The following is a 24,062-nucleotide window of genomic DNA, read 5'->3' as shown; positions in this document are numbered from 1 at the left end:
GCATTATACTAGACACAAAGGCCATCATTACAACCTTGGCGGTAAATGCCGCCTACCGCCGTGCCGACGGCAGCCACATACCGTGACCGCGGTGGCATTCCGCTACGGGTATTATGATCAACACAGAGAAATCCGCCACTATACAGACACCCACACAAGTCCGCCAGCCCAAAGGTCAGTGATAAAAGGGGGATAGCAAAACCCTCATTGTTACGCCAACAGGAATACGCCCACAGTATCACGACCCACGAATCACTGCTGCGGTCTTTCAATCGCAGTAAACAATTGGCGGTACACACCGCAGCGCTCAAAATACACACACACTTACAAGACACCACCACATTGGACAATTCAAACTTCACACACCTGATACACATAGACACACCACACCCACACCACTATAATACACACAACCACATTACCCACAACCCCTTACAGCAAAAAAAAAGATAGCAAGCAGAGAGAGATAAGCCAGGAGCACCCACTCAATCAGAGGCACAATACATCATCACCCATACATCATCCACGCACCTCACAACACAACACCCCACACATCACCCCACACATCCTCACACATACCACTCACACCACATCTATGGCACCCCAAAGACACCCCAGGGTTTCAGAGGAGCAGTTAAGGGTCATGGTGGAGGAAATCATCCGGGTAGAGCCACAACTATTCGGATCACAGGTGCAGCAGACGTCCATTGCAAGGAAGATGGAGCTATGGTGGAGAATAGTGGACAGGGTCAACGCAGTGGGACAGGACCCCAGAACAAGGGATGACATCAGGAAGAGGTGGAACGACCTACGGGTAAGGTGCGTTCCGTGGTTGCAAGACACCAGGTAGCCGTACAGAGGATGGGCAGTGGACCCCACCTCCTCCCCCACAACTAACAACATGGGAGGAGCAAGTCTTGGCAATAATGCATCCTGAGGGCCTCACAGGAGTAGCAGGAGGAATGGACTCTGATAAGTCAAATCTTTACTACTATATCCCCCAACCTACCTGCATGCCATCACAAACAACAACCCCTACCCTCACCCCATCACTCCACTAACTCACATATACCCCACTATCACAACCCACCCATCCCAAAACCAAGCCCTGCATGTAACACCAACCCATGGACCGCCATCTCAGACCTGCATAGACACCCATCACCACAGCATGCACATTAGAAGGAATCACCTAGCCCACAAAATCACCACACACACAAGGCAAACCTGACCAAAAATCACAACCATACAGGGAAACACACCCATGCACAAGATGGCACATGCAGATATAATAACATTGCATTTTCATCCCCACAGGACACCTATTCAACATCACTGGAGAGGAGGTGCCAGCAACATCCAGTCCCCCCAGAGGAGGCCCACAGTGATGACAGCAGCTCGCACGCCTGGATCACGATGACCAACCTGGCCCATCAGGGATCTCTGGACAGTCGGTTACCCTGCCGCACTCCCATACCACCACAGAGCCCCCCCTCAGGAATCACCAGCACAGCACCCACTCAGGGGGCCCATGCCACTGTCCCCAGGACACGTCAATCAGCAGTGTCCACCACTACAGGGACACCAGGCAACCCCACAAACACAGGACGATCGGGGACCTGGGGTCAGAGGCAGCGGGCACACGGTTTAAGGGACAGAGGCAAAGGACAACAGGGAAACTGGGAGGAATGCTGTACGACAGGGGGAGAACAGGCCCAGGGAACCCACTCTCCATGAGGCCCTCACCAACATCCTGGGAGCATACCACCATTCCCAGGAGACCATGGGACAGTTAATGTACAAGTTGCAGGAGACCCAGCGGCTGCAGGAGGGACAGAACCTGGGGATCAGGGAGGACCTCAAAAACATCTACACCAACCTGGTCACCATTGCAGGGGTGCTGGCTGACATGGGCAAGACCATGAGGGAGACAGTGGCACAACAACGTGCCCCTGACACTAGCTGCACCGAAAAAAAGCCCTCCACCTCTGCCGGTGCTAGTGGACAGGAGGCCCTGCCACAGGACCCACAGGCCACCAGCACCCCACCCCCTGCAGAAGGAGAACCACCCCGCAAAGATCCCTGTGATCCAGGCAGAAGCCAGAGAACATTGCCAAGACCCCCGCCAGGAAATAGGACTCTCCTCATTGTCACCCTTCTGTCCCACTCTGTCACCCTGTCCACCATGAACTGCCATTACTCCCCTTCCTATGCACCATTGGACAATGCACCTGTGATACCAATGGACTGGACTCTACCCTGGACTTTCCTCCACCATCACCCCAGCCCATTGCATATCCCCCTATACTTATGAGCACTTAAATAAACACCCCTGGAACAAATACAAACCTAGAGTCTGTCCAATGATTCAAATATGTATTAGTTCAACATTATCAAAGCATTGCAAGTCATATGTACAGTAAAATATACTTTGGAATGACCTTTGGTGGGCAGCAGTACACATAGCAGGCGGCAGCGTGGGGCACAGATATCTGAAAATAGAGATGCCAAAGGGAACAGTAAGTGGCCATAGACATGGGGAAATCAGGCTGCCATGTACAATGTCCAACATAAAACTGGAAAGTAAATTTAAGTTACAGTGTCTTACCTGTGTGTCACTGGAAGTACTGCTGAATTATATTACTTCTATTGTCAACATCTTCTTCTCTGCCTCCTCTTCCTCACTGTCCACAGGCTCCACTGCTGCCACAAGACCATCTCCAGGCTCATCTTCCTGCAGAAAAGGCACCTGGCGTCTCAAGGCCAGGTTGTGCAACATGCAACATGCAACGATGATCGGGCACACCTTCTTGGGTGAGTAGTAAGGGATCCACCTGTCAGATGGAGGCACCGGAACCTGGCCTTCAGGAGGCCAAAGGTCCTTTCTATAATCCTCCTTGTACACCCATGTGCTTCATTGTAACGTCCCTCTGCCCTTGTCCTGGCATTCCTCACTGGGGTCAGTAGCCATGAGAGGTTGGGATAACCAGAGTCACCTGCAAATATCGAGGGACAACTGTTAGACACACACTAACCCTTAGGGACAACCCCATACCCAGACACCTACTTATACTGTATGGGGACCTTGGGCTCACCTATTAGCCACACCCGGTGCCTCTGGAGTTGGCCCATCACATATGGGATGCTGCTTTCCTCAAGATAAATGTGTCATGCACAGAGCCAGGATATTTGGCATTCACATGGGAGATGTATTGGTCCGCCAAACACAACATCTGCACGTTCATAGAGTGATAGCTTTTTCTATTCCTGAAAACTTGTTCATTTCTCTGGGGGGGGGGGGGCGATGCCACATGTGTACCATCAATGGCACCAATGATGTTGGGGATATGTCCCATTGCATAAAAGTCAGCCTTCACTGTGGCCAAATCCTCCACCTGGGGGAATACGATGTAGCTGTGCATGTGTTTCAGCAGGGCTGACAACACTCTGTCCAACATATTGGAGAACATTGGCTGAGACATCCCTGATGCCATGGCCACTGTTGTTTGGAAGGAATCATTTGCCAGGAAATGGAGCACTGACAGGACCTGCACTAGAGGGGAGGACAGCTGTGGGCTGGCGGATAGCTGACATCAGATCTGGCTCCAATTGGGCACACAGTTCTTGGATTGTGGCCCGATCTAGTCTGGGGGTTATGATAATGTGTTTGTCCTCCATTGTCGTAAGGTCCACCAGGGGACTGTACTGGAGGATGTCGCCATCTCATATTCAGCCTCAGCAGTTGAAGCCTATGGAAGAAAATGGTGAGCAGAGGATCATACTCACACATCTATTGCACTAAGGATGATTTTGTTCCTTTACAGAATGAGTATGTGAATCTGACAGTCAGTTGCTGTGCCAGTGTCTGCTGTGACGCAGTTATGTGCCATGCCTCGTGCCCCCCTGAAATGGCGGCTGCCTGACCTATGAGGAGGGACAAGTGGAAATGCGGTAATTCTGCTGGCGTTGTGTGCCATCGCGGTAAGCGGTCGAAGACCATCGCTCAACTTCCCATTGGTTATCATTGGGCCCTATGGGTTCCAGGAGCCAATGGCGATGTACGCCTGCAGTGATGGTACGCACCGCCGTGAACGTGACCGCCATTTTCTATCTGTTCACTCACTTGCTACCTGAGCTTCAACAGGAGAGGACCTACACTGCAAGTCCTGGGGTGACCTGTGTCTGGAAGCGACAATGGCTCATGTGTTTGGGGAAAGGGCCCCTGCCTTCACTGCGGAGGAGTTGGAAAAACTGGTGTATGGGATCCTACCTCAGTACACGTTACTCTACAATCCTCCAGACAAACAGGTGAGTACACTGTGAGCATGATGCGTGGACCATGAATGTATGGAGTGCTGTGTGTGAAAGCCTCATGCAGGGGGGGCAGAGGGGTCCTGGCCAGAGTGCTGCATGCATGTTGGTCAATGTATGCGCGTAAGGGGATGGGAGGGATATGGTGGGCCATGAGTATGACAGTCCAGACGGTATGACTAATCCTTTCTCTGCCGTCTTTTCCCGGCAGGTCAGTGCTCACCAGAAAAAGGGTATTTGGTGTGCCATCGCCAAGGAGTTGCGGACCCTGGGGGTCTTTGACAGGCGGAGCACCCACTGCTTCAAAAGGTGGGAGGACCTGCGTTGCTGGGCAAAGAAGACGGCAGAGACCCAGCTGGGGCTGACCTCCCAATGAGGAAGGGGTGTGCGTCGCATCATGAACCCCCTGATGTCCCCCATCCTGGTGGTGGCCTATCCGGAGTTGGATGGGCGCTTGAATGCATCACAGCAGCCACAAGGGGGTGAGTACAGAATCAGAATCCTGACTTTGTGCGCGTTAAGAGTTACCTGGGTGGGGGATGTGGGCTATGGGTGCCCCTAGGCCAGGGCGAAGATGGCAGGGTAGGTCCCTTGTTGGGCAGGCTCAGAATCACTCCTATCCCAATAGGGTTAGTGGGCATCTACTACTGGGCAGGGTCCTGTGGGTTTCAGGTGTGCAGCTAATGGGGGTAGGCATTGTACCCCATAGGCTGGTGACTATCTTAGGAACTTGTAGTGTATTGCCTAGTGCATAGGGCTGCTACCTGGGTGTTGCGTACGCCAACGGTAGTGGTGTTGCTGGCATTGACCAAGTGTATCCTCTGTCTCTCCCCCCCTTTTTGTTTGGTCACCCTGTCCTTGTGTGCATTAACATCATCTTGCGGAGGAGCAGAGGCACCAGCGGCCGAATCCACCGAGGGTGAGGGCACCAGTGGGACGGATGGCGAGGGGTGCACCACGACAGGGACAGGAGGGGAAACCACAGACAGCAACTCCTCCTCCAATGGAAGCTCCTGGCAGTGGTGGACACCTCTGTGCCCACCCCAACAACAGGTACAGCCACCACCCCCCGCCAGCACCGCCCTCCTTGCAGCCCCTCAGCGTGTTTCCCATGCCTGCTCACCCAGGAGGGTGGGAATCTCCTTTGCCCCAGGCACCTCAGGCCCTGCCTCCGTCAGCCCTGCTGCCCTAAGTGAAGAGACTATTGACCTCCTGAGATCCCTCACTGTTGGCAGTCAACCATACTGAATGCCATCCAGGGTGTTGAGAGGCATTTGCAACAAAGAAATGCATACCTGGAGGGCATTCACACTGGCGTTGCTGCCCAACAGAGAGCATTTCAGGCTCTGGCCAACTCCCTGATGGCAGCCCTTGTACCTGTCTATAGCCTCCCCCCTTCAACTTCCTCTACCCAGACCCAATCCCCTCAACCCCAGCCTATCCCAAGCACATCTTCAGACAAGCATTCACCCAAATCACCACACAAAAGTAGCTTTGGCAAACACAAGCACCACACTTCATCTCACAGGCACTCCTACAAGAACCACCCCATGTAGACACACCAACATCCACTGCCTCCACTGTGTCCCCCTCCTCCTCGTCTCCCACCTCCCTCCCAGTATCATTTCCACTCACAACTGCATGCACTACATCTTTATCCACTACCTCCAATACCAGCACGCCCATCACAACCCACCCCTCACTGGCAGTCACCCCCCCACATCCATGCACACTTCCCCTGTGTCCTCTCCCAGTGTGTAACCCCTCCTTCCAAAGTACACAAACGCAAGCACCCACCCACCCAATAGCCATCCACCTCCCAACAGCATCCAGCCCATGCCCCTGCACCCAAACACAGCAGACAGACACCTCCTACAAGCACTCCCTCTTCCTCCACTCCCAAACACTCTCCCTCTTCCCGCCCCAGTGTGTCTAAGAAGCTTTTCCTGGCAAACATTGACCTCTTCCCTCCCCCTCCCCGCCGTCCTTCACCTCAGGCCAGGGTGTCCAGAACCCAGGCCAGCACCTCAGCCACCAAGTTGATGTCCACTGTGGTACCTGCAACTCAGAGAGACTCAAAGGGGGCACCTGTCAGCCCAGCCAGTGTGCCACCAACCCCTGCAAAGGACAAAACCATTCCGCCACCTGCCAAGGTGAAGAGGGGGACAGCATGCAGCAAGGCCAAGGAGAATGAACCACCCAGAAAGGCCTCCTCAAAAACTCCAGCTGCCAGAGCCAAGGTCACACCACCATCTGCCAAGGTGAGGAAGGGGCAGAAAACACCAGGCAAGGCACTTAAGCCATCGGAGGCTGCAGGTGAAGGCCTGGTGGCTACCAGCACAACCGCCAGCCCCGCCACCTGCACCGCGGGCAGCACCGCCAACAGCCCCGCCGCTAGCATCGCCACCTGCGCGACCACCTGCACCGCCACTAGCACCACTACTGTCAGCAGCAGCTGCCCCAATGGGCAGCCGTCCTTGGCTGCAGGAGAAGGGCTGGAGCCTCCATCCACCACTGGCAGCACCTACACCTGCACCACCGCTAGCACCGCCGCAGGCCCCGCCACAAGCACTGCCACCTGCACCGTGACAGTAGGACCACTACTAGCAGCAGCAGCCCCAGTGGGCAGCCGTCCGAGGCTGCAGGAGAAGGGCTGGAGCCTCCCACCACCACTGGCAGCACCCCCAGCAGCACCAGCACTACCACCAGTTTGCAGCCTTAGCCGCCACAGAATGGACTCTAGCCCTCCCTCCATGGACTACCATGCAACCTGTTCTCTGCAAATCTCATGCCTCAGACACCCAGGTGAGGGACGGTGAGCTGCCACACCCCAAGTGTTTCATCACTGGGCACAAGGTCCCCTCCAGAACCAGTGGAGAAAGGCATCCACTCACCCTATCCTTGGCAGGATGAAGCACACTGGGCACAAGGCCCCCTCCAGAACCAGTGGAGATATGCATCCACTCACTCTATCCTTGGCAGGATGAAGCACACTGGGCACAAGGCCCCCTCCAGAACCAGTGGAGATATGCATCCACTCACCCTATCATTGGCAGGATGAAACACACTGGGCACAAGGCTCCCTCCAGAACCAGTGGAAAAAAGCATCAACTCACCCTATCCTTGGTAGGATGAAGCACGCTGGGCACAAGGCCCCCTCCAGAACCAGTGGAGAAAGGCATCCACTCACCCTATCCTTGGCAGGATGAAGCACACTGGGCACAAGGCCTATCCAGAACCAGTGGTGATATGCATCCACTCACCTTATCCTTGGCAGGATGAAGAACACTGGGCACAAGGCCCCCTCCAGGACCAGTAGAAGAACCCATCCACTTGAGAGACTGTGGCTTTGCACTCCCCAGGAGCAAGCAGTGGGCACACCACCCACTTGAGAGACTTGTGAGACTGTGGCTTTGCAATCCCCAGGAGCAAGCAGTGGGCAAACAACCCACTTGAGAGACTTGTGAGACTGTGGCTTTGCACTCCCCAGGACCAAGCAGTGGGCAAACCACCCACTTGAGAGTGGGCCCTATGGGGTACAGTGGTCAAAGTACCTGTTGTGAGACTGTGGCCTTGCACTCAACAGGACCAAGCAGTGGTCATGGAACCCCCTCGAGGAGCAGTGGCGTTATTCCATCTTTCGGCTGAGGTGCCCCCCCTTCCCCATCCCTCTGAGGTGCCTGTGTGTTTTTGACCTGATGCCCCTGCAGTGTTCTCTCCGTATTGAAGCAGGAGTCAAGTATAGGCTTGGCCCATGATTTTTGGCCCTGTGGTCATTTTGAATGGACAATGTACCGTCTTATGTACACATTGTATATTTTTGTATATACTGTTTTTCTATTTATTACGTATACCTGCCTATTTCTAAAATATCACTGTTTAACTGAATTCCTTTTGTCCTTGCGTTCTTCCAGGGGGTTACGGGGTGTTACTGTAATGCTGCTGCATGTGTTTGTGTGTATGGTGTTGTGGGTGAGGGTGGAGGTGGGAGTGTTGCATGTTGCATGTGTGTGCAACTCTCTTTTTCCCCTGTGTACTAGGTGCAGTACTCACTGTGGTCGTTTCCGCTGCCTTTCGTATTCCTGGTAGCTGAGGAGATAGACCAGCATGGGCAGGACCTGCAGCTCGGGCTCCATGGCGTCCTGGTTCTTCGTTGAGTGTTGAGAGGTCAGTAGTTTCCCTTCTGTTTCCTGTTTCCACCGTGCTTTTGATGGCGTTGGTACCGCCCTGGAAAAGCTGGCAGATTGGCAGGTTGTGATGGGGTGGGCAGTACATTGTCTTCCGCCTGTCTGTTGGTGGTTACCGCTGCAGTGTTTGTTGCTACCGCCGTGGCGGTCGGAGTGTTAAAGTGGCTGTCTGTGTTGCCGGTTTCCGCCGTGGTCGTGATTCCATTTTTTTTACCGCCGGCCTATTGGCGGTATTTACCGCCACTTTAACACCGACCGCCAGGGTTGTAATGAGGAGCAAAATATTATTTGATGGGTTTAAACATGTTTATCTGATTGTTCCTAAATAGCAGGACTCTTTCCATTTGAATCTGGTCATACATTCAAACATACTGTGACCCTCTGCCATCTTTATTATCACTGATATTTTTGAATCTCCAGTTGAGATCCCTGAGATACTAGTTATTGTGTGTCACCTTACCATTACTGCATTAAAAGAATGATCTATTTCACTTGATGAATGTTAGAAATGGGGTCTTTGGTTGGCCGTCAGGTTACCCCCTGTCCAAACAAGGACCCTCACTCTAGACAGGGTAAGTCACACACAATCCAAATTATCCTGTGCCCACCCTCTGGTAGCTTGGCACTGAGCAGTCAGGCTTAACTTAGAAGGCAATGTGTAAAGTATTTGTGCAATAAATCATACACCAACACAATACAGCGCCACAAAAATCCACCACACAGTGTTTAGAAAAATCAATAATATTTATCCGATAAGATGCAGGTCAAAACGATTAAAATGCAATAAGTGTACGTTGAAATATTAATGTAAAAGTAATATAAAGTGTCTTAGAACTGAAAGATTACTGTAAAAGCAATAACAAGTATCTTAAGTTCTCCTAGAAACAACAAGGGGCATATTTATAGTCTGTTTGCGCCGAATGTGCGTCAAACATTTTGACGCACATTCGGCGCAAACCGTGCACCATATTTAAACTTTGATGCCTGAGCCCGCGAACGCCAAAATCCCGGCGTGTGCGTCATTTTCTGGAAGCGGGAAACAGCCTTGCATTAATGACATGCAAGGTAGGCGTTCCCGTCCAAAAAATGACTTAAACACCTGTGCGCCTTATTTATGCTACCGCGCAAAAATGACGCACGGCCGGGAGGCAGAGGCTGAAAATGACGCACAACCCGATTTGCATCAAAAAATAACACCTGGGTCAGGGCAGCCGTTAAAATGGGGCAAATACACCTGTACTTAAGGAAAACACACAGAAGCAACAGCAGAGCTCCAAAAGGAAGAAATGGAGGTGCTTTTCATCCAGCATTCATGCAGACGCAGAGCACAAGACAAACAACAGTAGCTTCCACAACACCAGCAGGGACCACAAAGGCAACGCAGAAGGCAGGAGAGGATATTCCGCACCAGGACAACCCTTCTGGGACTCCGCCAACAAGACATCATTCAGAGGTACAGGTTCAACTGGTAGGCCATTCAGCAGCTGCTGCGAACATTGAGCCACAGTTGGCACCCAGCTTGCAGACACCCCACACCATTCCACCAGAAACCAAGCTGCTAGCTGTACTACACATGTTGGCAAGTGGCTCCTTTCAAACCACTGGTGCCCTGGTTGCTAGGATCTCACAGCCATCATTCTCCGCCTTCCTACCCAAGGTACTGGATGCTATCATCTCCCTCACACCCGCCACATCAGCTTCCCCAACACACAGCAGAAGAAGCAGGAGACAAAACAGGGGTTTTACCAAATTAATGGCTTCCCACACATCCTTGGTTCCATTGACTGCACACATGTACGCATTGTGCCTCCTGCTGCAACCGAACATCTATACCGCAACAGGAAGCACACATACTCCATTAATGTGCAGGCCATTGTCGATCACCGGGGTTTGATGACCAACATCGTGGCAAAGTATCCTGGGAGTGTACATGATTCATTCATCTTCCATCACTGCACCATCAATCAACATTTCCAGGATGGACGAAATGGAAATGGCCTACTTGTTGGTAAGTACAGAAACCTACTTATATTCACACTGCACAGCAACCCTCTAGGACACACAACACATACACCATGACATTGACACGTGGACAGGAACATACTTAGATTGTGACACTGCTAGGCATGTTTGATATCCTCACCCAATGGGAGACACACCTAGGGACAAATGACAGTTCCAAATAACAACAGGTTCCACTCCACAGACACAAGGGAAACATTTTAAACAATACAAGGACAAAGACATGGCCCCAACTGGCTTTACATTTGGGAAGATTAATCTTTCAATATCACATCAATAACACTCAATCCAACACCCTTCAAACCAATACGTACTAAGGGGTGTGTAATGTGTTTTGCTGCAGGTCAAACACGATGGCACACATAGCATGATGATGACTCCAATGAAGGTCACGTGCAATCATTGAGGCTATACCGATATCTCACATCACTCCTGCTCTCACATTGCCCACTACCAAGAAGCAAGTGGACTGTGCGAAGAACACATATTGAAGGGACAATATTGTAAGGGCACATTCCTACACATACGCATTGCGACAAATTAACACACACACAACAGATGTACTGGAATACAGACCTTCTGAAACTCTAAATGACAACCTCACAACCAAGTTAGCCATCTGAGCTAGAACATGTTCAGTAGTATAGGTACACGTTACAATATGAGTCGACTTGGCAAGGGCAGAGAAATAGGTCTGATGTGAACTTGTCACACATGTGTAATTAGTGCATAGTCAATTGTTAACACGTCAATGCTCACAACGTACGGAGATGTTTTGCACATTGTCACCTTGCAATATCTAAGGGTCTCACTGATGGTTAAATAATTCTATTGCATATGTGAAATTGTATGGGATGTCCAGGGTATATAGATGCAACCGTGTTACCACCACTGTTGAATTGATTCTGTGTATGGAAGTATCATCTCACCCCCAGTTAAGACACAGGGACACCTATTTCACAAGTCACAATGCAAGGGAGTACACACTGTACTGCAACTCTACAAAAATACTGCTGACAGCCGGTCAACAGGCAAACACCCGTTCAGATAAGGAAGCAACCCAATGCTGATGGTACATCCTAGAAGCCTAGGAATCCACACAATAACACAAACACCAATGAGTCACAAACAACACAAGATAACAACTGCCATACAAAGTGATATTTATGGTGCAAGGGACATCAACATGTTCTCACTCATTTTCTCTTTCAGCTGATCAGGGGTATGGGATCCAGCCATGGATCGTGACCCCATTTGCAAACCCAAGCACAGAATCAGAGCGTGCCTGTAATGAGGCACATAGGAGGACACGCACCATAGTTGAGAGGACCTTTGGCATCCTGAAGTCAAAATTCAGGTGCCTCGACATCACCTGAGGCAGCCTCCTATACTCACCAGAAATGGTCTGCAAAATAATTTTGACCTGTGCCATCCTGCACAACATATGTGTAAGAAGGTACAGTCCCCTATATGAACCCGACCCACAAATGCCTGAAGAGGAGGAAGAGGAGGATGCTGTCCATCAACATGAGGGGGACCATCCAAACACAGCTGTAGGATTGTGTCGGAGACAACATATTGCCCAAAATTTCTTTTAACTCTACTCACCCATCACCACTGTCTTACCATATGTAAATAAACACCTATACTAATCACTATATCATGTGTGGATAATCATTTCTGCATAACATTATCTCTAACTATCAGAATCAGAGTGCAGCCTCATGGAGCATTGCTGAAATACCGATTAGGACACAGAACATTCCTAAACTAGTTTGATGCGTATGAATGTACAGCCACATTCACTCACACTGTAAATGACATATATCCTGTACATTTTACATTTGAAGGGCAATAGCAGAGGACCACACCTATTTCACACATACATGTTGGCAACATGGTTCATCGCAGCATATGGCACACAACTAAGACACCATCAGTCAATAAGGTAAAAAAATGCCTCATACATGAGGCAGTTGATGTGCTATTACATTGGTAACAGGAATGTATGACCAGACCCTTGACAGCAGTAAGTCTTACATCACCTATTTTTGCAAGGACTATGTGTGACTAGATTTCCATATAAGCAGCAAATTCATAGCACAGGTGCCCCAGGTATGGCTAGCATTGCTCACATGACACCCCCTGCACATGGCAGCCCATGTCCTAAGTCCAGACACACCCATGTTCCCGGTCTCATCCCACCCTTCTTCAGAGGTCCCTGGAATGGGAATATGTGTCCCCAGATAATCCCTCCTCTACACACTCCCAGACTTACAATGTACATCCAGTGTGCTTCCCTCTTTAGTATGGTATGCCATAGTCATTGTACTTCTGTATGCATGGACGTCAGGTTAAATAATGCACTGGCTTGTAGTCTCTAGGACCTATTATCGCCTGTACATTGCTTCCCATGTGAAAGTTACTGTTGGCCCTTTGAACTTGAATCTCACCTACAGGACTTGTGAGAGACTGATGCTGCACACACCTGTGAGCACCTCCATGGAGACCAGCCATTTGGACATGCACTGCCCTTGCAGCTGCTTGGAACAGCATAGAAGCAGCCATGTTATCTATAACACTGTTATGCCTTGCCGTATAATTCAGCTGTGTAACACAGCTCTTGGGTTAGTGTGTTACGTTCTAACACACAGGACAAACACAGTTTTCCATTTCCACTGTCTTGTTCCTCCTTTGACCAGTCTCAGTCTGACCACTGTGTATTTACCTTGTGAAATGTTTGGATCCTGATTGACCCTGCATCTTGTTAGCCTGACTGGCTCCTGTCTTTGTGTTCCCCTAAAGATTCCTTGGGACTACATTTGTATCATAGCTGCTTTTCTAACCCTCATATTCCTCCTGGGGTATTGTGTCAGGTGGGTCTGCAATGCATACTCAAATACATTGTATAGCATAATCAGTTTATTTATTGTACCATGGGGGGGACCTTGTCTAAAAATATCCAAATCATGGCCTATCCCTTGTCTGGGTCTCATGTATGCATGAGTGACAAATTGTGACAGTGTACCATGGTGGATGCATGGATTGGGTATGGTGCCTCGAGCACAACAAACAACGTCAGATAATGTGCATGAAATGCCCACACATATTAGGACCCAGACAGTCCACACGCTGATTCACATTGCTCCCAACATATTGATGGGGCTTGTGTGGTGAATAGCTGTGAGATTAATCAGCACAGAGGCACTGATGTTCCTAGATGCAGTGGGAATTATAGAGGCCAACCTGTGTACAAATGTTGTGAGGAAACCTGCCGGTATAAGAATCCTGAGACATCTACTTTGTCAGCACACCAAGGTTGCCCTGTTGACAGTCTCATATCACGTCTGCAGTGACAGGGTTGGACCATCCCCATGTGTGTTCTCAAATCCTCATTGCCTTTCCTTCGATTGATCTGCGAAGGATACTTTGTAGATACAGGAAATGGCTCCACAGACTCATGACTAGACCTCCACGTAACTGTGACAACATAGACCCCAATAATTATACAGGCTACACATTGGCCCACACACATGAACCAGACATCTCTGTGCATTTTACCACTGGAAATATGTGAACACGTGCTACTTGGTCTGCTGGTCCTCCACTGCCACAGGAGAGACATGGCTCAATTCTATGACTCCAACTGTGGCGTAACGTTACAATTGTGTATTATATTTGGGACTCCGTGTCACAAACACGGTACTCACATAGTATGATTCTATGCCTGACTCATGGTGGGTTAACAAACAAATGCCCAAGAAGTAGTATCCAACATTCCAGGACATGTGATGGCTAAGTTTTGGGAAATTGACATGAACAACCGTCTGCTATCTATCCAGTGCATACTTTGTCATTGGTGGTGTTTATGTTTCAAAAAAACTAGGAAGTGCACACAGCAGTTGTTGCTATGTGTATGACTAACACATGTCCTCTCTCATTTCCACACTGACTTCCTCTGAGGGTTGGACACATTGACTCCACATGCATACAAGCAGATTAGCAAAAATGCATCTTGTGATGCTCACACAGTGGGTCAACAATAGTAGTAGCCAAATCACACACATTGACCCATAGGCATTGAGTTATTGTAGTGAGTTGCGTCGCCTTGCTATCCTCTCTTGATGCAAAACATGCCCAAACTGGGTGATACATAATTGTATCCCACACGTTTGGTCATCTATTGTGTCAGTGAAGAGTGAAAATCTGGTACACCAAGTAGAGGAACACGGTCCACAGTAGTATGATCTGTCACATGTGCCCATACACCGTAATACCCAATGTGGGTGCAATCAGCCTATCTCTGTATTGTCACAACTGTCATGTCCCATTAAAAATGAGAAATGACCCAAATCCAGTTAATGACTGAAATTTTGACGCATACACGTCAAAAAAAGATGCACATACATCCAAAAATAACGCATATGCATCGAAATATGACGCACAATGCCCTGAAACATCCATTGGCCCTGAGCAGTAATTCCCACACTGTTCCCCCGGAAATTGGTTAAGTACTAAACATATTTAACAATATGGATGCGGGGCTATTTAAAATCATGTGCGTAAAAAAAATGACGCACAGACTGTAAGCGTCATAATATTTTGACGCATAACAAGAAAAAAACACTGAATTTGAGGCAGGAAGTGATGTAATAGGATATCCTGTTTACAGATTTGGTACAGTGGGTGTACTTTCACTTTCACTTTGCAGTCTGTTATATTTCCTGATTGTGTGGCTGTGTTTAGACTTGTCTCTTTGTGCATTTTGTGATTTTGTCTCAAGTGTGGTCTTTAAATTGTTTTTTTGTGTATAATAACTGTCTGTAGTATCCTGTCTGAGTGTTGTTTTGGTCATTTGTGTTGTCAACATTTGTCTTTGTTGTGTTGGGAGTCTGTTGTGGGTAGTGGTAGTTTGGGTATAGTTGGGCTGTGTTCTTAGTTATTTTGAATTTTCCTGTTCTACTTTCCCTCTATTCTCCTTTGTACCCCTTTATCCCCTCTTTTTTTTGGTGCAATAATGTTGGTAGGCCTCATCTTGGCAGGATGGGAGAGGAGGAGCTGGGTGGGATTATTTGGCTGGTGTGCCACTTCCTACCCATGATGTTAGAGGCAGGTGGTCGTGTGATCCAAGGCTATCACACAGAGGCAAGGAGGGTCCGGTGGGCAAAGGTTTTATACCATCTGCAGAGAATATACAACACACTTGTTGCCAGGGAGCAAGACCTGCTGGACCACCTGGGGATTGTGATTGGTGTCCCTGTTGGTGAGTACAAATCAGAGTAATGTGCACGTTTAAATGTTCTGTAGTGACAGTAGCTGATTTTTTCATATTCTGCCGGTAATGTTTTTGAACATGTGGAATGCTAGTGAAACATACTGGGCCATATTTCTACTTTGTTAGCACCGCAATTGCGACCTGTTTTATAGAAAGAGCGGCGCAAACTTACAAAAAAGAATTGCTTTGATGGTTGAATATAACCGAATAAAGCTATGTGTGAATTGAATTGTATTTTGTACGTTTGCACCGCCTTTGTGTCAAACAGCAACAAAAATCCGGTGAAAAATATGTATAGATATGGGCCACAGTTGCCTGTGAGATATTCACATTTCCTACACATGACCGTCATTTGTTGACGCAACAGCTAGACTAACTTTCTAAACACAACAGGAGCCTGAAAATTAGTGCTGGCTTCATGTCAATTGATGATGGCAATGTGGCTCAAACATATGTATAATGTGTGGTTGGTGAGTGTATCAGGAAACATATCTTGGAATTCCAGAAATTTTCAAGAAATATTGTGTCCCTCAATTGTTTTCGGATACATGTCTGAACTAGATTCTGACACATACGTAACAAGTTATAGCTTACCTCATGTAACATCTTAGACTGATATTTTGAGTTTGTAGTGCCACATTTCAATTAGGGATGGCTGGCAAAAGGTATGCACACGGGCTCATATCTCTATGGTTGGTGCAACTCCCCATAGATGTGGCACATCAAATGAAGAAAATGATACAAATTGAGGGCTAGCAACTGTCCCTGGCCCTCTGTACATTGTACCTGTGTGTCTAAAATTTGTCTTAGTCACAATGTCTGAGTGACTGGTATTGCAGCCCTCACGGAAAGTGGCTTTGCATATCTCTCATGGATACACATGATGAGAGGAATACACTCCATGATTTTGTCTGCTCACTAATGAACGAGCAGGTTTGCCACCACATGATAGTTAGAGCCACTGCATGTGTGCGGATATGTGTGTGCCACTCACTGGAGTCCCCGGGTCTGTAAATGTTTGCAGTGGTATGTAGGATGCAGTATCATCATGTCTGAGAGGCTTTACTTTCTGAGTTATTATTACACATAGGCCCTCATTATGACCTTGACGGGCGGCTGAATCCGCCCGCCAAGATCTGACCGACGGGCTGCCGCCAATGCGGCCGCACACCCGCCGCGGTCATCATGAGATCCCCGCTGGGCTGCAACACAGGAGCCGGCTCCAAATGGAGCCGGCGGTGTTGCGGGCGTGCGACTGGTGCAGTTGCACCCGTCGCTCTTTTCACTGTCTGCTATGCAGACAGTGAAAAGCTGCATGGGGCCCTGTCAGGGGGCCCCTGCACTGCCCATGCCACTGGCATGGGCAGTGCAGGGGCCCCCAGGGGCCCCGCGACTCCCCGTACCGCCAGCCTTTTCCTGGTGGTTCAAACCGCCTGGAAAAGGCTGGCGGTCGGGGACTCGTAATCCCCTAGGCAGCGCTGCAAGCAGCGCTGCCGAGGCGGATTATGACCTCCGGGGCAAATGTGGCGGAAAACCGCCGGCCCCGTCGGTGCGACTGCAGCGCTTCCGCCGCGGTCGAAATATCCGTGGGTTGCACCGCCAGCCTGTTGGCGGTGCAATCGCCACAACAGCCCTGGCGGTCTTTCACCTGCACCCTACACTATTGAAGAGGTGGCTCGATTTGCGGGCCCAGACATCTCCAGTAAGTGTTGATATTTCTGTTCTGTGTTGTGCTTGCTGATGATGTGTGATTGACTCCTGTGTGTTGGACACATAGCAAGGTGTGATGCGAAAGTCTTACCCACAGACTTCAGCTTCCCTATTCACTAATGAACATGTTTGACTGTATGTTTAACTTCCTAGCAGCATGTAGCTCCACATGTTGTGCTACGAGTATGAGGCACTTGAGTACAATGGCCTAGGTGTGCATGCAGCTCATGGCCAGAGGTGTGCTTGCATCTATCTGTTTGTTGTAAGTCATGGCTTACTGGTAGGAAATTATGTTGACAATGGTCTGCATTTCCAAAGATAAGTGTTGATGGGATTGTCCAAGGTTTGGGTGTATCCTATTTGGAGTTCCTCCTTACCTGTGGTGTGCTGGCCAAACCCATGTACATCTTTCCAAAGCTTCCTGGGTATCCTTGTTGTTAGAAATTATTAGTTGCTTGTCCACGCCCCTCCCCCTCAGGCACAGGCGTAGGGTTGTGAATAGTGTACCTAGGACTGATGATCCAAGTTTGGTACACAGACATGTAAATCAGTAAATCACTTGTCCAAACCTAGGTTACCCACTCATGATTAGCACATGCATTCTATGGCAATTCTATTTACAACTCGCAGATCTTGTGGTCCTAGATTGCCATCCAGAACATAGAAATGTGTTGGCCTGTCAGTGGTGGAGAATATGCAGCATTATTTTTACCTGACAAGTGGCAGAACAATGATGCCAAAGTCATTCCAGTTGTTACCCATCTTGTAGGGGTTGGATGTGCTATTGATGGTAGGACATGTGTAGGCTGGCTTGCCATGTACTTACTCAGGGACTATCAGTGATCTGTATGATGATATGGGCTTTTACAGGTACATTAGATGTATTGTCTGATTTACTTCTTGAGCCATTTCACACAATGAAGTACCTAATGTTTGGTTTTCTATTTGTCTTAACAGCTGCCAATATGACTCCCATCCAGATTCAAGAGTTTCAGCGCAGGGCAATGTGCTACCGCCACATTCTGGATGTGGAGTCTGGGTACCGCAACAGGGCAAGACGATATCGCCATGAAAGAGCCTCGGGAGTGTGAAGGGCATTTGCACAAGGGGGCCCTTCTGTGTAGACCACAGCCACCACCACCAGCACCACCACTACCACCCATGTGGCACCAACAGTAGCTGGGACCTTTGCTGGACCATCTACAGCAACAGCTCCAGGACCAATCACAGCACCACCTGCACCTCAGCCTACGGACATGGTGCCAACAAGGTCCCATACTTCATACACTGGCACCCAGACCACCCCTGCTGCAGCCATAGACCCTGCAGCTTTTGCCCAGATGCAAAGGAACTTGGACTGTGTCCTACGGAAAATGACCAGACTGCAGCAGGAGGTGGCACAAGTTAACCGGAGGGTGCGTGCCATGAAAAAGACCCTGAGGAGGGCAAACTTGTAAGCTTATACTCAGACATGATTCCCTCCCCTCCCTTCTCTTTCCTGGTTCTCTAACTTAGTGGGTTTAGGGGGCTTAGTGTTAGGTTAGTATAGGCTGTTAGTTTAGTTAGGAATAGTGGGTGGGGGGTGGAGGTTTCATACTTTTTTCAACTGTTTTTTTATTATGTGTGTGGGTGGGGGGGCAATGTTGGTGTTTTGGTGTTTTAAAAAATGAAAATAAAAATTAAAAAAAATTTAAAAAAAAGATCTATTTGTTTAGTGTTAGATAGTATGGTGGTCATTCTGACCCTGGCGGTCTTTGACCGCCAGGGCGGAGGACCGCGGGAGCACCGCCGACAGGCCGGCGGTGCTCCAATGGGGATTCCGACCGCGGCGGTAAAGCCGCGGTCGGACCGGCACCACTGGCGGGGTCCCGCCAGTGTACCGCGGCCCCATTGAATCCTCCGCGGCGGCGCAGCTTGCTGCACCGCCGCGGGGATTCCGACCCCCCCTACCGCCATCCAGATCCCGGCGGTCGGACCGCCGAGATCCGGATGGCGGTAGGGGGGGGTCGCGGGGCCCCTGGGGGCCCCTGCAGTGCCCATGCCACTGGCATGGGCATTGCAGGGGCCCCCGTAAGAGGGCCCCTACATGTATTTCACTGTCTGCTGCGCAGACAGTGAAATACGCGACGGGTGCAACTGCACCCGTCGCACAGCTTCCACTCCGCCGGCTCGATTCCGAGCCGGCTTCATCGTGGAAGCCTCTTTCCCGCTGGGCTGGCTGGCGGTCTGAAGGCGACCGCCCGCCAGCCCAGCGGGAAAGTCAGAATTACCGCCGCGGTCTTTCGACCGCGGAACGGTAACCTGACGGCGGGACTTTGGCGGGCGGCCTCCGCCGCCCGCCAAGGTCAGAATGAGGGCCTATGTGTTTAGGTTAGTATCTGTTGTCCTCCATGTGTCCCGTCTTATAAGGGGGGTGGAGGGCTGATGTTTAGATTGTTTCGTTAAATGTGATAATCAAGTTTAGCTTAGGTTAGTTAGGGACAGTTGTGGGCAATGTGTAGTTAGAGTAGATTAGGTTAGGTCAGGTCAGGTGATTCCCCTGGTTTTAGCTTCTGTTTTTACTGTTTAATAAATATCTAGGTAACCCTTTACAATATTTGTCAAATGCTTGTAGATCTGGGCCTTGCCATGAGTGAACAGTGTCTCTTTTGTATCAGCTTTTGTGTCCCATGCTGCAACCATATCCCAACTGAGCTGTTACATTGGCAGCTACACCAAAGCTACTTAGCTAAGATTCGGCCATCCATTGCACCCACCACTCACGGTTACTATGGATCACAAAGTGTGGTTATTTTGTGCTGTATGTTTTCATTGTCACATACTTTGCTACCAGATTTGGTATTGGGGACAGTGTGTTAAGTCTTCCTGCAGCCTGATGTCCAAGCAAATCCTTATAAAGTGAGTGGTAGTATGCTCTCATGTAGTATGGTATACATAACTCACACATATCATTTGTTACAATGTTCAGCATGGTTACGTATTTGTATGGAAACTCATACACATCCATTCATGCTGTTTGGTGTGTGTTAGGTAAAAATTGGCGAAAATGTCACATACGTAAGTTTTGACTTTCAGTAACAATCAAAGGCACTATTTTCTGGCTTAGACATCCCTTGAGGAGGCGTTATTCTGTACAACACAGCATTTTGGTGTATAGTTTATATTTTCCTCAGAAAAAACCCTCAGGGAGGGCAGATGATGGTACAATCCAGGCCACTGTGCATAGTTATCAGCCAAGATTCGTTCAGATCAGGTGTATAGACAATCAGTATTCCTTGACCTGAGGTTAACATCGCTGATGGCCACCACAGTTGATGTGTCACATTACACAGAGACAAAGTTGTTGTGTAAGTGCTCCTTATTTAAAAGTGCTGTAGTGCTATCTGTACATTGTCCATGATTGTGAGTCCATTAGTGTGACATCTTCCATTGTGATCCTACACAAGTGCAAAAGGACATGTCATTGGACATGCTGTGGTGAAGTGTCAGACAGTGCAGAGTGACAGGATTTGCCAATCAGTTAGAGAGACACAATCACAGGGCAGGCTGACAAGATAAACAGTGGGTTGAAGAACAGTGCTTGAGTACAGTTGTTGCAAGACTGGCATGTTACAAAGCACAGGACCTTGGTAATAGGTGGCCATGTGGCAGGGACAAGTGTACCGGGTACTCTTACGGGTGAAGGTGATCTGTTTCACGTCTTCATCTTCTGATGTGTGTGTTGTCTCCTCTGCCCTTGGTGGTGGTGGTTGTGAAGGGGCAACACACACCTCAGTGTTTGAAGACGTGGAGTCAGACATCCCCGGTAGCTGCTAACTGTGGGGGTCTTAAGGGCAGTACTGCAGCAAGGAGGAGCTGCTGGTTCTTAAGAATAGCAGCCACATCACAGTGGTAGGTAGCCAGTTCGGCCTTGAGGGGTTCAATATTGCATTTGTGCACTTGTTGACAGGAATGTTGTGTAGGTGTTGGGTCAACTCTATTATAGCTGTGCTGATTTCCTTCAACCTTTTTTCAACTTCCTGCAAGATTGTTGTTCGCCATTGCATAGCTGCTGCCTGTTCTTCACTTGACATCATGCACGAACGCACCCCCTCTAGGCTGGCTGCCATAGTTTGCATCCCCACCCGCACCTCCTTGGCCAGCTCCCGCTGTACTCCAACTACAGTTCGCCCAAAGCTGGTGCCAGGGTCATCAGAGTCCTCAGCTGTGTTGGAGCTGGCAGGTAGTACAATTGGGGTGGTGGGTGGGTCCTCCGTGATGGCTGCTGTATCTTTGCTCCTCCTTGTGACTGAAGGTGGGGTCTGGAGGGTTCCAAGGACATCTTGGAGGGTCTGCTGGCTGATGTTTGTCAGCTCCTCATCCATGTCATCAGGGAAGTCCAGGACAGGCATATCCGCAGGAGAGCCATGGTCCTCTGCAATGAGATACGGTACAATTAGAGTGTCTGTGTTGTGGGCTTTGTAATGTGACATGCTTGCCTTCCGATTATTTTAACATTGTGATGTTGGTTCCTCCGTCTACTTCCATTCTCATGGTGAGGCCTTTCACTGGCTGTGGGTGCTCTGATGGCACTAGCACCACACTTAACAATCTGGACCTGCCCCAGTCTCTGATCTTTAACATCCACCTATATGTAGTTGAGATCTAGCATATACTATGTATAGCTTTGTTATGGCACAATATGGATGTCAGCATTGGTAATGTGTACTGCTGATGTTGGGGAATGTGTGGTACATTGGATTGCACTGATAGTCGTAGCAGTGTTCTATTTCTGCCTCTGACTGTGCAGGTGTATTTCCGTAGCCAGATACATGTGTCCTCCCCCTCAATGCTATTGTCTGAGCAGTATGACATTTGGGATGTTGCATGGTGTCATTGGAACTATTGTGACCCATACACAGGGTGGACCTTGACATATGTAGTATGGGTATGACATTAGTGCTGTGTACCTCCTAATGTTAATGACAATGGCTGATGTTTGTAGCAACTTTGGACAATCAAATTTGACTGGATTGGAACATTTGTCTTGATTTCAGGGGATTGTTAATGTTGTCATCCTGAACCCTCTAATTTGGGTGTGTTTGATCCATGGGGATGTTACTGCCATTAGCTACTTGACCTGCACACACAGCAGAGGTGGTAGTGGCAGCTGTTGTCAATGTTACATTCCAGTTGCAGGTATGGACAGGGGTAGTTAATTGGGCCCTAGTTACTGTAGGGAGAATACTGGCTGATGTGTGATGGGCTGCCAGTTTTACGTTGTACCCTGCCCTCCTGGCCTGGCTTTACCTTTGCAACATCCTTGGCATGGCAGCATACCCCCATGCAAACGTTGTTGGTGTTGTGTAGTAGTGTACCCCAGGTTTCCTCAGAACGGGCCATGCCCGTGCCGTGCCCCTTTACCCATTCCACTCCATGATTATCATGACTTGCATGCATTGTGTAGTAGGTATGTCCAACCCCCCTGCTTAACATTTGTGCTTTTTAATTCCCCATGCGACTTACCCTGCATGTGTGTTGTCTCCTGGTAGTCTGCGCTGTCCTGTCCTTGAATCCCTGTGACGATCTCCTCAGGGATGATGGCTGCCACCATCTTCTCCATGTGGTCCAGGGCCTCCTGCAGTGCTGGACTCCCACCTCCAGTCTGCAGTGCTGCATTCCTGTTCCTGGCCATCTTTTCCTTGGTCCTGCGCGTACAGTCATGCCAGCGTTTCTTGCACTCGATGACTGTTCTCCGTACTTCTGCCACACTGTTGATCTTGTCAACAATTTGTTGCCATATTGCCTCTGTCCTACTGATTGGCAACTTTGAGGTGACAAACAGTTGGTGCTGGTGTTCCGTCACCTCTTTAACCAGAATTTCCTGCTCCTGTGCACTGAAGCGACACTTTCATTTCTTCTTCTCCCTGTCCTTGGTCTTGTGTGGGTCCTCCTGGCTGGTTCCTGGTCTGTTGTCATCTTCCTGGGGTCTGTGAAAGCATCTGGGATCCATTTTGGCTCTCCTACGCACATTTTGCAGTGTTTGCGGCGCTTTTTGATGCAACTGCGTCAAAAAACGGCACGTATCCGGTTTGCGGTGTCGCAAACCAGCTCACAGTCATTTTCGCCACGTTAACATAGTTTTCCTTTACGACGTGACGCAGTGGTTTGAGTAAAAAAAAAAATGACTCACACCTGCGGTTTGCGCTGCCGTGCGTCAAAGTATAAATTTGACACCGCACGGCACAAAGAAATGGTGTTAGCTGGCGGTTATGTTTTTGACGCAAAACTGCATCAGCGCCGTTTTGCGCCAAAAAGTATAAATATGGGCCCAAGTGTCTCTTACAGGACAAAGTACCTGGTTTGCGTTGAAAAATCCTCACAAGGGACCGCAGAGGAGGAGATGTGTATAAAACAGTAGGTGTGTGTCGGTTTTGCCCCTTCGCACACGGACTTGCTTTGTTATTTTCCATGCAGGGAAGACATTGCTCTGATTTCCAGCACGTGAACTTGGATCCTCTTCGTGTTGCGGAGTTTTCGGACGCCCCGGGGACGATGTGTGGAATCCTGGGCTTGCG

Source organism: Pleurodeles waltl, chromosome 10, assembly GCF_031143425.1.
Source record: "Pleurodeles waltl isolate 20211129_DDA chromosome 10, aPleWal1.hap1.20221129, whole genome shotgun sequence".
Taxonomy (NCBI): domain Eukaryota; kingdom Metazoa; phylum Chordata; class Amphibia; order Caudata; family Salamandridae; genus Pleurodeles; species Pleurodeles waltl.
This window is presented reverse-complemented; position numbering follows the sequence as displayed.